The following is a 15371-nucleotide window of genomic DNA, read 5'->3' as shown; positions in this document are numbered from 1 at the left end:
CCCTTTCTTTCACCTCTCTCTGTTCAGGCCGCACCTATTTTACTTACCAACCAATCTGCAATCCCTCATTCACTAGGCATGATTCCACTCTTACACAACACACAGACATTTTTTACTTACCAATTGGCCATTTAGGCCCACCTCCAACTTACCTCTGCTCTGCCACCATCAGTCACCTGGTGCCGAACCCAGGATTAGAACCCTGGTTGCCTGCATGGAAGGCAGGCATTTACCCACTGGACCACACTGGTTTCCATGTAAGTAGCCTATCAAATTGTCCTTATGTCATGGTCATCCTTTTCATGTTCAATGGAAGCCGCAGGGAAGGACACCAAGGCCTGTATGTTGCTTATAGTTACTACTGCAATCCTCTAGACCACTAAGGAGCTATAGCTCAAAGGTAAGTCTTGTACCTTTGGTGCGGACAGCCCTCACAGGCCAGGGTTCGAATCCTGCCAATGCTGTAGAGGTATCCCAAGGTGGAAATTTTCAAAAAGTGAATGTTTTTTTTTTGCAAAGATTTTTTTTTACTTGGTAACAGAGGAGAAAAGTGGACACTCTTTTTGGCATGTGTGTCCCAAAATTTCAAACGTTTTCCCTCATGACCTTCTACCAACCTCCCTATTTCTCAAGTAGATGCAATAGGGACAAGGCCTTATTTTCCTTTATCAATGTCTTCATTCTTTGTCCTTTAAGTTTGGTGAATTGCAGAGTGCAATTGTGGTATTGGGGGTTATAACTGAGCACAAGAATGCGAGGAAGGTGCTACACTTATTGTAAAATAGGTTGGATGATGGTGATTTTTCATTTTGGTGTGAGCCACTCGCTCAAATCAGGGGTTTGGTGCCAGTGAGCTTGGATAGAAATAAAGGTCAAGTATGAGCTCTGGCTAATGAAATGATGGGTCAAGTTTGAGGCAAGCTAGAGTCCATTTATTAGGTGCAATAAGAAGCTAGAAAGATTGTTTCCTTTAAGAGACAGACAAGGGCAGAGTCAAGCCTTTGCTCTAGTAGGTCTGCATCATCCCTGCTGCAGGATGTGAAGGAATGGACCTCCACAGCAATGCGCTGTGCCGGGCTGGGCTGCGCTGGCCTGGGCTGGGCCTGCCCTGGCACTGTGAATTAATCACCCACCTCCTTCCTTTGAGGAACGCTCACGAACGCCCACGAACGCCCTTGTTCTGTATACAGGCTGACAGCAGGCAATTTAGGACCCTGCTAAATGAGGGTGATGTCCCCATGTGCTTCCTTCAAGTGCCAAAATCCTTCCTCTAAGGCAGGTGGGCTTTTTAAAAATTTGGTTGAAGACCATATGTTGGAGGCGGTATCACGGCACAAGCCGCCGACCGTCTCAGAAGAAAGTGTGCATGGGAGGATATTATTTGCATAGGACAGCCCTCTTCTCAGTCCCATTCTTATGCTGCAGTTGCCATGAAGTGTTACTAGAGGGCAGCAGTATGAACAAAAGAGCACACTGAGGCTTTTCTTCTGCTTGCTGACATGATTCTTGTTCATGGTGGTCTTGCAGGGCCTAAGGAGTGAAGGACTGCTTTGACTGAGGGGATGAGGAATGGCAGGCCTGTATTTGTGGTGAAGGGGGAATATTTGGAAGGTAAACAGCAAGATGAAAACGTCAAAGCATATATGTTTGCTGAGTGATTGAGTCTGTGTGTCACTTGTCTCTTTGAAGGGACATGTGAGAAAGGAACAGCAGCACCATAGACTTCAGATGGGAGAGAGCAAGCAAGGATGAATATTTCCCTCAAATCCAAATACTTACAGTACCTCAAAGATGACAAGTGCGATATGATGTTCTGCAATTGTAAGGATTTGCCATGTGTGGTAGATAAGTATGCATAGTTAGTGAGGTTTTTCCCAGAATGTGAGTATCGTTAGGCTGGCAAATGTCAGGCACTCCTTTGGGAGTATGAGGCCAAGAACAAATTTGGGAAGTTTGCTACAGTCATCTGTAGGATCGAAAGACACTGGGGGAATCGTTACAGAGGGAGCCAGGCTTCACAAAATATGGTAACAGTTGGACAGAAATCTTTAGCAGGGACTTTTGTCTACCCCCAATGTGGGACCAGGACCGCAGTACCTCTGTGTCTCTGAAACATATTTTGACCTCTGGACACCACCATCTCAATACCCCTCAAATGTTCCCCCCTGGTACCCCAGCTTTGGTAGTGCATCAACCAGGTTTCAATCATTTGAGTGACCACAAACACCCTTCCCATGTGCCTTCCATTTACATTCAGTCAGTAACCCAGCTGCTTCGTTCGCTGTTCAATCTCAAGTGACAGTTGGATGCACATTGCAGGGGTATACAGGCATTTACCGTACTGTACAGGCCCTCTCAGTACAGACAGACTACACTTCTTAAAATCATAAATACATGTTTTGCCCAAAAGTAAGGCCAGGCCTTTCCTCTGTAGTTCATGGCCAACGTAAGGAGGAAAACATCAACTGAAGAGCATGCCAAAATTCTCTACAGACACTGCCAATCCTCACACTTTTGCCTATTCGCATGCTGAGGTTATTCACTATGAACCACCAAACCAATTGCAACAGTAGCCTCTCCCTGCCTCATTCGTATGCTCCGATGCCACCTTTATTTAGCAAGTGTTAGTGCTCTCGGATTTTGTAGCGCGATGCGCTATAGCCTCTGTTTTCAACAGAAATGTCCTAAAGGTACCTATACCAATCTGCAGGGTGGGGAGGAAGGGGGCTGCTGCTGGCAGTAACATTTTGGGGCACCCCACCTGCAAAAACTACAGCCAAATGCTCCTTGTTTTACCTTTCAATAGCATAACTGCAGCATAATCGTATGGTGACCCCTGTTGTTAATAGAAACTGTCAAACAGCTTCTTGCCCCCCCGTTGCCCCTAACCATTTGGGGTACACCCCATGAGGGAGGATCAGAGCAATACAAACTAATGGTAGCCCCTCAAAAAGTACCTGGAAGCCAAGCCATTGTGTGCACCTCATCGCCTTCACGTTGCGCCCAAGCACCTTTTAATACTGCTCCCCCAAATTTTGACTGCCCCCTCCCAACAGAAATCAGAGAGTATGGGGGGGTGCAGTAAAAAAGTATTTGCAGTACCCCACAATAAGTCAGGATCCTCCTCCACCTATTCCTCTGCTCTCTGAACCCACCCATTCTGCCCAGGCTCTGCCTATACCCCTCCTCTCTGACCCCACCCACTCTGACTAGGCTCTTCCTATACCCCTCCTCTCTGCCCAGGCTCCGCCTATACTCCTCCTCTCTGACCCCACCCACTCTGACTTGGCTCCTCCCATGCTCCTCCTCTCTGACCCCTCCCACTCTGACTAGGCTCCTCCTATACTCCTCCTCTCTGACCCCACCCACTCTGACTTGGCTCCTCCTCCTCACAACACCTGTTCCCTTTCTTTCACCTCTCTCTGTTCAGGCCACACATATTTTACTTACCAACTAATCTGCAATCCCTCATTCACTAGGCATGATTCCACTCTTACACAACACACAGACACATTTTACTTACAAATTGGCCATTTAGGCCCACCTCCAACTTACCTCTGCTCTGCCACCATCAGTCACCTGGTGCCGAACCCGGGATTCGAACCCTGGTTGCCTGCATGGAAGGCAGGCACTTACCCACTGGACCACACTGGTTTCCATGTAAGTAGCCTATCAAATTGTCCTTATGTCATGGTCATCCTTTTCATGTTCAATGGAAGCCGCAGGGAAGGACACCAAGGCCTGTATGTTGCTTATAGTTACTACTGCAATCCTCTAGACCACTAAGGAGCCATAGCTCAAAGGTAAGTCTTGTACCTTTGGTGCGGACAGCCCTCACAGGCCAGGGTTCGAATCCTGCCAATGCTGTAGAGGTATCCCAAGGTGGAAATTTTCAAAAAGTGAATGTTTTTTTTTTGCAAAGATTTTTTTTTACTTGGTAACAGAGGAGAAAAGTGGACACTCTTTTTGGCATGTGTGTCCCAAAATTTCAAACGTTTTCCCTCATGACCTTCTACCAACCTCCCTATTTCTCAAGTAGATGCAATAGGGACAAGGCCTTATTTTCCTTTATCAATGTCTTCATTCTTTGTCCTTTAAGTTTGGTGAATTGCAGAGTGCAATTGTGGTATTGGGGGTTATAACTGAGCACAAGAATGCGAGGAAGGTGCTACACTTATTGTAAAATAGGTTGGATGATGGTGATTTTTCATTTTGGTGTGAGCCACTCGCTCAAATCAGGGGTTTGGTGCCAGTGAGCTTGGATAGAAATAAAGGTCAAGTATGAGCTCTGGCTAATGAAATGATGGGTCAAGTTTGAGGCAAGCTAGAGTCCATTTATTAGGTGCAATAAGAAGCTAGAAAGATTGTTTCCTTTAAGAGACAGACAAGGGCAGAGTCAAGCCTTTGCTCTAGTAGGTCTGCATCATCCCTGCTGCAGGATGTGAAGGAATGGACCTCCACAGCAATGCGCTGTGCCGGGCTGGGCTGCGCTGGCCTGGGCTGGGCCTGCCCTGGCACTGTGAATTAATCACCCACCTCCTTCCTTTGAGGAACGCTCACGAACGCCCACGAACGCCCTTGTTCTGTATACAGGCTGACAGCAGGCAATTTAGGACCCTGCTAAATGAGGGTGATGTCCCCATGTGCTTCCTTCAAGTGCCAAAATCCTTCCTCTAAGGCAGGTGGGCTTTTTAAAAATTTGGTTGAAGACCATATGTTGGAGGCGGTATCACGGCACAAGCCGCCGACCGTCTCAGAAGAAAGTGTGCATGGGAGGATATTATTTGCATAGGACAGCCCTCTTCTCAGTCCCATTCTTATGCTGCAGTTGCCATGAAGTGTTACTAGAGGGCAGCAGTATGAACAAAAGAGCACACTGAGGCTTTTCTTCTGCTTGCTGACATGATTCTTGTTCATGGTGGTCTTGCAGGGCCTAAGGAGTGAAGGACTGCTTTGACTGAGGGGATGAGGAATGGCAGGCCTGTATTTGTGGTGAAGGGGGAATATTTGGAAGGTAAACAGCAAGATGAAAACGTCAAAGCATATATGTTTGCTGAGTGATTGAGTCTGTGTGTCACTTGTCTCTTTGAAGGGACATGTGAGAAAGGAACAGCAGCACCATAGACTTCAGATGGGAGAGAGCAAGCAAGGATGAATATTTCCCTCAAATCCAAATACTTACAGTACCTCAAAGATGACAAGTGCGATATGATGTTCTGCAATTGTAAGGATTTGCCATGTGTGGTAGATAAGTATGCATAGTTAGTGAGGTTTTTCCCAGAATGTGAGTATCGTTAGGCTGGCAAATGTCAGGCACTCCTTTGGGAGTATGAGGCCAAGAACAAATTTGGGAAGTTTGCTACAGTCATCTGTAGGATCGAAAGACACTGGGGGAATCGTTACAGAGGGAGCCAGGCTTCACAAAATATGGTAACAGTTGGACAGAAATCTTTAGCAGGGACTTTTGTCTACCCCCAATGTGGGACCAGGACCGCAGTACCTCTGTGTCTCTGAAACATATTTTGACCTCTGGACACCACCATCTCAATACCCCTCAAATGTTCCCCTCTGGTACCCCAGCTTTGGTAGTGCATCAACCAGGTTTCATTCATTTGAGTGACCACAAACACCCTTCCCATGTGCCTTCCATTTACATTCAGTCAGTAACCCAGCTGCTTCGTTCGCTGTTCAATCTCAAGTGACAGTTGGATGCACATTGCAGGGGTATACAGGCATTTACCGTACTGTACAGGCCCTCTCAGTACAGACAGACTACACTTCTTAAAATCATAAATACATGTTTTGCCCAACAGTAAGGCCAGGCCTTTCCTCTGTAGTTCATGGCCAACGTAAGGAGGAAAACATCAACTGAAGAGCATGCCAAAATTCTCTACAGACACTGCCAATCCTCACACTTTTGCCTATTCGCATGCTGAGGTTATTCACTATGAACCACCAAACCAATTGCAACAGTAGCCTCTCCCTGCCTCATTCGTATGCTCCGATGCCACCTTTATTTAGCAAGTGTTAGTGCTCTCGGATTTTGTAGCGCGATGCGCTATAGCCTCTGTTTTCAACAGAAATGTCCTAAAGGTACCTATACCAATCTGCAGGGTGGGGAGGAAGGGGGCTGCTGCTGGCAGTAACATTTTGGGGCACCCCACCTGCAAAAACTACAGCCAAATGCTCCTTGTTTTACCTTTCAATAGCATAACTGCAGCATAATCGTATGGTGACCCCTGTTGTTAATAGAAACTGTCAAACAGCTTCTTGCCCCCCCGTTGCCCCTAACCATTTGGGGTACACCCCATGAGGGAGGATCAGAGCAATACAAACTAATGGTAGCCCCTCAAAAAGTACCTGGAAGCCAAGCCATTGTGTGCACCTCATCGCCTTCACGTTGCGCCCAAGCACCTTTTAATACTGCTCCCCCAAATTTTGACTGCCCCCTCCCAACAGTAATCAGAAAATTTGGGGGGGGGTGCAGTAAAAAAGTATTTGCAGTACCCCACAATAAGTCAGGATCCTCCTCCACCTATTCCTCTGCTCTCTGAACCTACCCATTCTGCCCAGGCTCCGCCTATACCCCTCCTCTCTGACCCCACCCACTCTGACTAGGCTCTTCCTATACCCCTCCTCTCTGCCCAGGCTCCGCCTATACTCCTCCTCTCTGACCCCACCCACTCTGACTTGGCTCCTCCCATGCTCCTCCTCTCTGACCCCTCCCACTCTGACTAGGCTCCTCCTATACTCCTCCTCTCTGACCCCACCCACTCTGACTTGGCTCCTCCTCCTCACAACACCTGTTCCCTTTCTTTCACCTCTCTCTGTTCAGGCCACACATATTTTACTTACCAACCAATCTGCAATCCCTCATTCACTAGGCATGATTCCACTCTTACACAACACACAGACACATTTTACTTACCAATTGGCCATTTAGGCCCACCTCCAACTTACCTCTGCTCTGCCACCATCAGTCACCTGGTGCCGAACCCGGGATTCGAACCCTGGTTGCCTGCATGGAAGGCAGGCACTTACCCACTGGACCACACTGGTTTCCATGTAAGTAGCCTATCAAATTGTCCTTATGTCATGGTCATCCTTTTCATGTTCAATGGAAGCCGCAGGGAAGGACACCAAGGCCTGTATGTTGCTTATAGTTACTACTGCAATCCTCTAGACCACTATGGAGCCATAGCTCAAAGGTAAGTCTTGTACCTTTGGTGCGGACAGCCCTCACAGGCCAGGGTTCGAATCCTGCCAATGCTGTAGAGGTATCCCAAGGTGGAAATTTTCAAAAAGTGAATGTTTTTTTTTTGCAAAGATTTTTTTTTACTTGGTAACAGAGGAGAAAAGTGGACACTCTTTTTGGCATGTGTGTCCCAAAATTTCAAATGTTTTCCCTCATGACCTTCTACCAACCTCCCTATTTCTCAAGTAGATGCAATAGGGACAAGGCCTTATTTTCCTTTATCAATGTCTTCATTCTTTGTCCTTTAAGTTTGGTGAATTGCAGAGTGCAATTGTGGTATTGGGGGTTATAACTGAGCACAAGAATGCGAGGAAGGTGCTACACTTATTGTAAAATAGGTTGGATGATGGTGATTTTTCATTTTGGTGTGAGCCACTCGCTCAAATCAGGGGTTTGGTGCCAGTGAGCTTGGATAGAAATAAAGGTCAAGTATGAGCTCTGGCTAATGAAATGATGGGTCAAGTTTGAGGCAAGCTAGAGTCCATTTATTAGGTGCAATAAGAAGCTAGAAAGATTGTTTCCTTTAAGAGACAGACAAGGGCAGAGTCAAGCCTTTGCTCTAGTAGGTCTGCATCATCCCTGCTGCAGGATGTGAAGGAATGGACCTCCACAGCAATGCGCTGTGCCGGGCTGGGCTGCGCTGGCCTGGGCTGGGCCTGCCCTGGCACTGTGAATTAATCACCCACCTCCTTCCTTTGAGGAACGCTCACGAACGCCCACGAACGCCCTTGTTCTGTATACAGGCTGACAGCAGGCAATTTAGGACCCTGCTAAATGAGGGTGATGTCCCCATGTGCTTCCTTCAAGTGCCAAAATCCTTCCTCTAAGGCAGGTGGGCTTTTTAAAAATTTGGTTGAAGACCATATGTTGGAGGCGGTATCACGGCACAAGCCGCCGACCGTCTCAGAAGAAAGTGTGCATGGGAGGATATTATTTGCATAGGACAGCCCTCTTCTCAGTCCCATTCTTATGCTGCAGTTGCCATGAAGTGTTACTAGAGGGCAGCAGTATGAACAAAAGAGCACACTGAGGCTTTTCTTCTGCTTGCTGACATGATTCTTGTTCATGGTGGTCTTGCAGGGCCTAAGGAGTGAAGGACTGCTTTGACTGAGGGGATGAGGAATGGCAGGCCTGTATTTGTGGTGAAGGGGGAATATTTGGAAGGTAAACAGCAAGATGAAAACGTCAAAGCATATATGTTTGCTGAGTGATTGAGTCTGTGTGTCACTTGTCTCTTTGAAGGGACATGTGAGAAAGGAACAGCAGCACCATAGACTTCAGATGGGAGAGAGCAAGCAAGGATGAATATTTCCCTCAAATCCAAATACTTACAGTACCTCAAAGATGACAAGTGCGATATGATGTTCTGCAATTGTAAGGATTTGCCATGTGTGGTAGATAAATATGCATAGTTAGTGAGGTTTTTCCCAGAATGTGAGTATCGTTAGGCTGGCAAATGTCAGGCACTCCTTTGGGAGTATGAGGCCAAGAACAAATTTGGGAAGTTTGCTACAGTCATCTGTAGGATCGAAAGACACTGGGGGAATCGTTACAGAGGGAGCCAGGCTTCACAAAATATGGTAACAGTTGGACAAAAATCTTTAGCAGGGACTTTTGTCTACCCCCAATGTGGGACCAGGACCGCAGTACCTCTGTGTCTCTGAAACATATTTTGACCTCTGGACACCACCATCTCAATACCCCTCAAATGTTCCCCCCTGGTACCCCAGCTTTGGTAGTGCATCAACCAGGTTTCAATCATTTGAGTGACCACAAACACCCTTCCCATGTGCCTTCCATTTACATTCAGTCAGTAACCCAGCTGCTTCGTTCGCTGTTCAATCTCAAGTGACAGTTGGATGAACATTGCAGGGGTATACAGGCATTTACCGTACTGTACAGGCCCTCTCAGTACAGACAGACTACACTTCTTAAAATCATAAATACATGTTTTGCCCAACAGTAAGGCCAGGCCTTTCCTCTGTAGTTCATGGCCAACGTAAGGAGGAAAACATCAACTGAAGAGCATGCCAAAATTCTCTACAGACACTGCCAATCCTCACACTTTTGCCTATTCGCATGCTGAGGTTATTCACTATGAACCACCAAACCAATTGCAACAGTAGCCTCTCCCTGCCTCATTCGTATGCTCCGATGCCACCTTTATTTAGCAAGTGTTAGTGCTCTCGGATTTTGTAGCGTGATGCGCTATAGCCTCTGTTTTCAACAGAAATGTCCTAAAGGTACCTATACCAATCTGCAGGGTGGGGAGGAAGGGGGCTGCTGCTGGCAGTAACATTTTGGGGCACCCCACCTGCAAAAACTACAGCCAAATGCTCCTTGTTTTACCTTTCAATAGCATAACTGCAGCATAATCGTATGGTGACCCCTGTTGTTAATAGAAACTGTCAAACAGCTTCTTGCCCCCCCGTTGCCCCTAACCATTTGGGGTACACCCCATGAGGGAGGATCAGAGCAATACAAACTAATGGTAGCCCCTCAAAAAGTACCTGGAAGCCAAGCCATTGTGTGCACCTCATCGCCTTCACGTTGCGCCCAAGCACCTTTTAATACTGCTCCCCCAAATTTTGACTGCCCCCTCCCAACAGTAATCAGAGAGTATGGGGGGGGGGTGCAGTAAAAAAGTATTTGCAGTACCCCACAATAAGTCAGGATCCTCCTCCACCTATTCCTCTGCTCTCTGAACCTACCCATTCTGCCCAGGCTCCGCCTATACCCCTCCTCTCTGACCCCACCCACTCTGACTAGGCTCTTCCTATACCCCTCCTCTCTGCCCAGGCTCCGCCTATACTCCTCCTCTCTGACCCCACCCACTCTGACTTGGCTCCTCCCATGCTCCTCCTCTCTGACCCCTCCCACTCTGACTAGGCTCCTCCTATACTCCTCCTCTCTGACCCCACCCACTCTGACTTGGCTCCTCCTCCTCACAACACCTGTTCCCTTTCTTTCACCTCTCTCTGTTCAGGCCACACATATTTTACTTACCAACCAATCTGCAATCCCTCATTCACTAGGCATGATTCCACTCTTACACAACACACAGACACATTTTACTTACCAATTGGCCATTTAGGCCCACCTCCAACTTACCTCTGCTCTGCCACCATCAGTCACCTGGTGCCGAACCCGGGATTCGAACCCTGGTTGCCTGCATGGAAGGCAGGCACTTACCCACTGGACCACACTGGTTTCCATGTAAGTAGCCTATCAAATTGTCCTTATGTCATGGTCATCCTTTTCATGTTCAATGGAAGCCGCAGGGAAGGACACCAAGGCCTGTATGTTGCTTATAGTTACTACTGCAATCCTCTAGACCACTAAGGAGCCTTCCATTTACATTCAGTCAGTAACCCAGCTGCTTCGTTCGCTGTTCAATCTCAAGTGACAGTTGGATGCACATTGCAGGGGTATACAGGCATTTACCGTACTGTACAGGCCCTCTCAGTACAGACAGACTACACTTCTTAAAATCATAAATACATGTTTTGCCCAACAGTAAGGCCAGGCCTTTCCTCTGTAGTTCATGGCCAACGTAAGGAGGAAAACATCAACTGAAGAGCATGCCAAAATTCTCTACAGGCACTGCCAATCCTCACACTTTTGCCTATTCGCATGCTGAGGTTATTCACTATGAACCACCAAACCAATTGCAACAGTAGCCTCTCCCTGCCTCATTCGTATGCTCCGATGCCACCTTTATTTAGCAAGTGTTAGTGCTCTTGGATTTTGTAGCGCGATGCGCTATAGCCTCTGTTTTCAACAGAAATGTCCTAAAGGTACCTATACCAATCTGCAGGGTGGGGAGGAAGGGGGCTGCTGCTGGCAGTAACATTTTGGGGCACCCCACCTGCAAAAACTACAGCCAAATGCTCCTTGTTTTACCTTTCAATAGCATAACTGCAGCATAATCGTATGGTGACCCCTGTTGTTAATAGAAACTGTCAAACAGCTTCTTGCCCCCCCATTGCCCCTAACCATTTGGGGTACACCCCATGAGGGAGGATCAGAGCAATACAAACTAATGGTAGCCCCTCAAAAAGTACCTGGAAGCCAAGCCATTGTGTGCACCTCATCGCCTTCACGTTGCGCCCAAGCACCTTTTAATACTGCTCCCCCGAATTTTGACTGCCCCCTCCCAACAGAAATCAGAGAGTATGGGGGGGTGCAGTAAAAAAGTATTTGCAGTACCCCACAATAAGTCAGGATCCTCCTCCACCTATTCCTCTGCTCTCTGAACCCACCCATTCTGCCCAGGCTCCGCCTATAGCCCTCCTCTCTGACCCCACCCACTCTGACTAGGCTCTTCCTATACCCCTCCTCTCTGCCCAGGCTTCGCCTATACTCCTCCTCTCTGACCCCACCCACTCTGACTTGGCTCCTCCTCCTCCTGCACACAACACCTGTTCCCTTTCTTTCACCTCTCTCTGTTCAGGCCGCACCTATTTTACTTACCAACCAATCTGCAATCCCTCATTCACTAGGCATGATTCCACTCTTACACAACACACAGACATTTTTTACTTACCAATTGGCCATTTAGGCCCACCTCCAACTTACCTCTGCTCTGCCACCATCAGTCACCTGGTGCCGAACCCAGGATTCGAACCCTGGTTGCCTGCATGGAAGGCAGGCATTTACCCACTGGACCACACTGGTTTCCATGTAAGTAGCCTATCAAATTGTCCTTATGTCATGGTCATCCTTTTCATGTTCAATGGAAGCCGCAGGGAAGGACACCAAGGCCTGTATGTTGCTTATAGTTACTACTGCAATCCTCTAGACCACTAAGGAGCTATAGCTCAAAGGTAAGTCTTGTACCTTTGGTGCGGACAGCCCTCACAGGCCAGGGTTCGAATCCTGCCAATGCTGTAGAGGTATCCCAAGGTGGAAATTTTCAAAAAGTGAATGTTTTTTTTTTGCAAAGATTTTTTTTTACTTGGTAACAGAGGAGAAAAGTGGACACTCTTTTTGGCATGTGTGTCCCAAAATTTCAAATGTTTTCCCTCATGACCTTCTACCAACCTCCCTATTTCTCAAGTAGATGCAATAGGGACAAGGCCTTATTTTCCTTTATCAATGTCTTCATTCTTTGTCCTTTAAGTTTGGTGAATTGCAGAGTGCAATTGTGGTATTGGGGGTTATAACTGAGCACAAGAATGCGAGGAAGGTGCTACACTTATTGTAAAATAGGTTGGATGATGGTGATTTTTCATTTTGGTGTGAGCCACTCGCTCAAATCAGGGGTTTGGTGCCAGTGAGCTTGGATAGAAATAAAGGTCAAGTATGAGCTCTGGCTAATGAAATGATGGGTCAAGTTTGAGGCAAGCTAGAGTCCATTTATTAGGTGCAATAAGAAGCTAGAAAGATTGTTTCCTTTAAGAGACAGACAAGGGCAGAGTCAAGCCTTTGCTCTAGTAGGTCTGCATCATCCCTGCTGCAGGATGTGAAGGAATGGACCTCCACAGCAATGCGCTGTGCCGGGCTGGGCTGCGCTGGCCTGGGCTGGGCCTGCCCTGGCACTGTGAATTAATCACCCACCTCCTTCCTTTGAGGAACGCTCACGAACGCCCACGAACGCCCTTGTTCTGTATACAGGCTGACAGCAGGCAATTTAGGACCCTGCTAAATGAGGGTGATGTCCCCATGTGCTTCCTTCAAGTGCCAAAATCCTTCCTCTAAGGCAGGTGGGCTTTTTAAAAATTTGGTTGAAGACCATATGTTGGAGGCGGTATCACGGCACAAGCCGCCGACCGTCTCAGAAGAAAGTGTGCATGGGAGGATATTATTTGCATAGGACAGCCCTCTTCTCAGTCCCATTCTTATGCTGCAGTTGCCATGAAGTGTTACTAGAGGGCAGCAGTATGAACAAAAGAGCACCCTGAGGCTTTTCTTCTGCTTGCTGACATGATTCTTGTTCATGGTGGTCTTGCAGGGCCTAAGGAGTGAAGGACTGCTTTGACTGAGGGGATGAGGAATGGCAGGCCTGTATTTGTGGTGAAGGGGGAATATTTGGAAGGTAAACAGCAAGATGAAAACGTCAAAGCATATATGTTTGCTGAGTGATTGAGTCTGTGTGTCACTTGTCTCTTTGAAGGGACATGTGAGAAAGGAACAGCAGCACCATAGACTTCAGATGGGAGAGAGCAAGCAAGGATGAATATTTCCCTCAAATCCAAATACTTACAGTACCTCAAAGATGACAAGTGCGATATGATGTTCTGCAATTGTAAGGATTTGCCATGTGTGGTAGATAAGTATGCATAGTTAGTGAGGTTTTTCCCAGAATGTGAGTATCGTTAGGCTGGCAAATGTCAGGCACTCCTTTGGGAGTATGAGGCCAAGAACAAATTTGGGAAGTTTGCTACAGTCATCTGTAGGATCGAAAGACACTGGGGGAATCGTTACAGAGGGAGCCAGGCTTCACAAAATATGGTAACAGTTGGACAGAAATCTTTAGCAGGGACTTTTGTCTACCCCCAATGTGGGACCAGGACCGCAGTACCTCTGTGTCTCTGAAACATATTTTGACCTCTGGACACCACCATCTCAATACCCCTCAAATGTTCCCCCCTGGTACCCCAGCTTTGGTAGTGCATCAACCAGGTTTCAATCATTTGAGTGACCACAAACACCCTTCCCATGTGCCTTCCATTTACATTCAGTCAGTAACCCAGCTGCTTCGTTCGCTGTTCAATCTCAAGTGACAGTTGGATGCACATTGCAGGGGTATACAGGCATTTACCGTACTGTACAGGCCCTCTCAGTACAGACAGACTACACTTCTTAAAATCATAAATACATGTTTTGCCCAAAAGTAAGGCCAGGCCTTTCCTCTGTAGTTCATGGCCAACGTAAGGAGGAAAACATCAACTGAAGAGCATGCCAAAATTCTCTACAGACACTGCCAATCCTCACACTTTTGCCTATTCGCATGCTGAGGTTATTCACTATGAACCACCAAACCAATTGCAACAGTAGCCTCTCCCTGCCTCATTCGTATGCTCCGATGCCACCTTTATTTAGCAAGTGTTAGTGCTCTCGGATTTTGTAGCGCGATGCGCTATAGCCTCTGTTTTCAACAGAAATGTCCTAAAGGTACCTATACCAATCTGCAGGGTGGGGAGGAAGGGGGCTGCTGCTGGCAGTAACATTTTGGGGCACCCCACCTGCAAAAACTACAGCCAAATGCTCCTTGTTTTACCTTTCAATAGCATAACTGCAGCATAATCGTATGGTGACCCCTGTTGTTAATAGAAACTGTCAAACAGCTTCTTGCCCCCCCGTTGCCCCTAACCATTTGGGGTACACCCCATGAGGGAGGATCAGAGCAATACAAACTAATGGTAGCCCCTCAAAAAGTACCTGGAAGCCAAGCCATTGTGTGCACCTCATCGCCTTCACGTTGCGCCCAAGCACCTTTTAATACTGCTCCCCCAAATTTTGACTGCCCCCTCCCAACAGAAATCAGAGAGTATGGGGGGGTGCAGTAAAAAAGTATTTGCAGTACCCCACAATAAGTCAGGATCCTCCTCCACCTATTCCTCTGCTCTCTGAACCCACCCATTCTGCCCAGGCTCTGCCTATACCCCTCCTCTCTGACCCCACCCACTCTGACTAGGCTCTTCCTATACCCCTCCTCTCTGCCCAGCCTCCGCCAATACTCCTCCTCTCTGACCCCACCCACTCTGACTTGGCTCCTCCCATGCTCCTCCTCTCTAACCCCTCCCACTCTGACTAGGCTCCTCCTATACTCCTCCTCTCTGACCCCACCCACTCTGACTTGGCTCCTCCTCCTCACAACACCTGTTCCCTTTCTTTCACCTCTCTCTGTTCAGGCCACACATATTTTACTTACCAACTAATCTGCAATCCCTCATTCACTAGGCATGATTCCACTCTTACACAACACACAGACACATTTTACTTACAAATTGGCCATTTAGGCCCACCTCCAACTTACCTCTGCTCTGCCACCATCAGTCACCTGGTGCCGAACCCGGGATTCGAACCCTGGTTGCCTGCATGGAAGGCAGGCACTTACCCACTGGACCACACTGGTTTCCATGTAAGTAGCCTATCAAATTGTCCTTATGTC

The sequence above is a fragment of the Lissotriton vulgaris genome, chromosome 1_1 (genome assembly GCF_964263255.1).
Source record: "Lissotriton vulgaris chromosome 1_1, aLisVul1.2, whole genome shotgun sequence".
NCBI classification, from domain to species: domain Eukaryota; kingdom Metazoa; phylum Chordata; class Amphibia; order Caudata; family Salamandridae; genus Lissotriton; species Lissotriton vulgaris.
Note: the sequence above shows the minus strand (reverse complement) of the source record.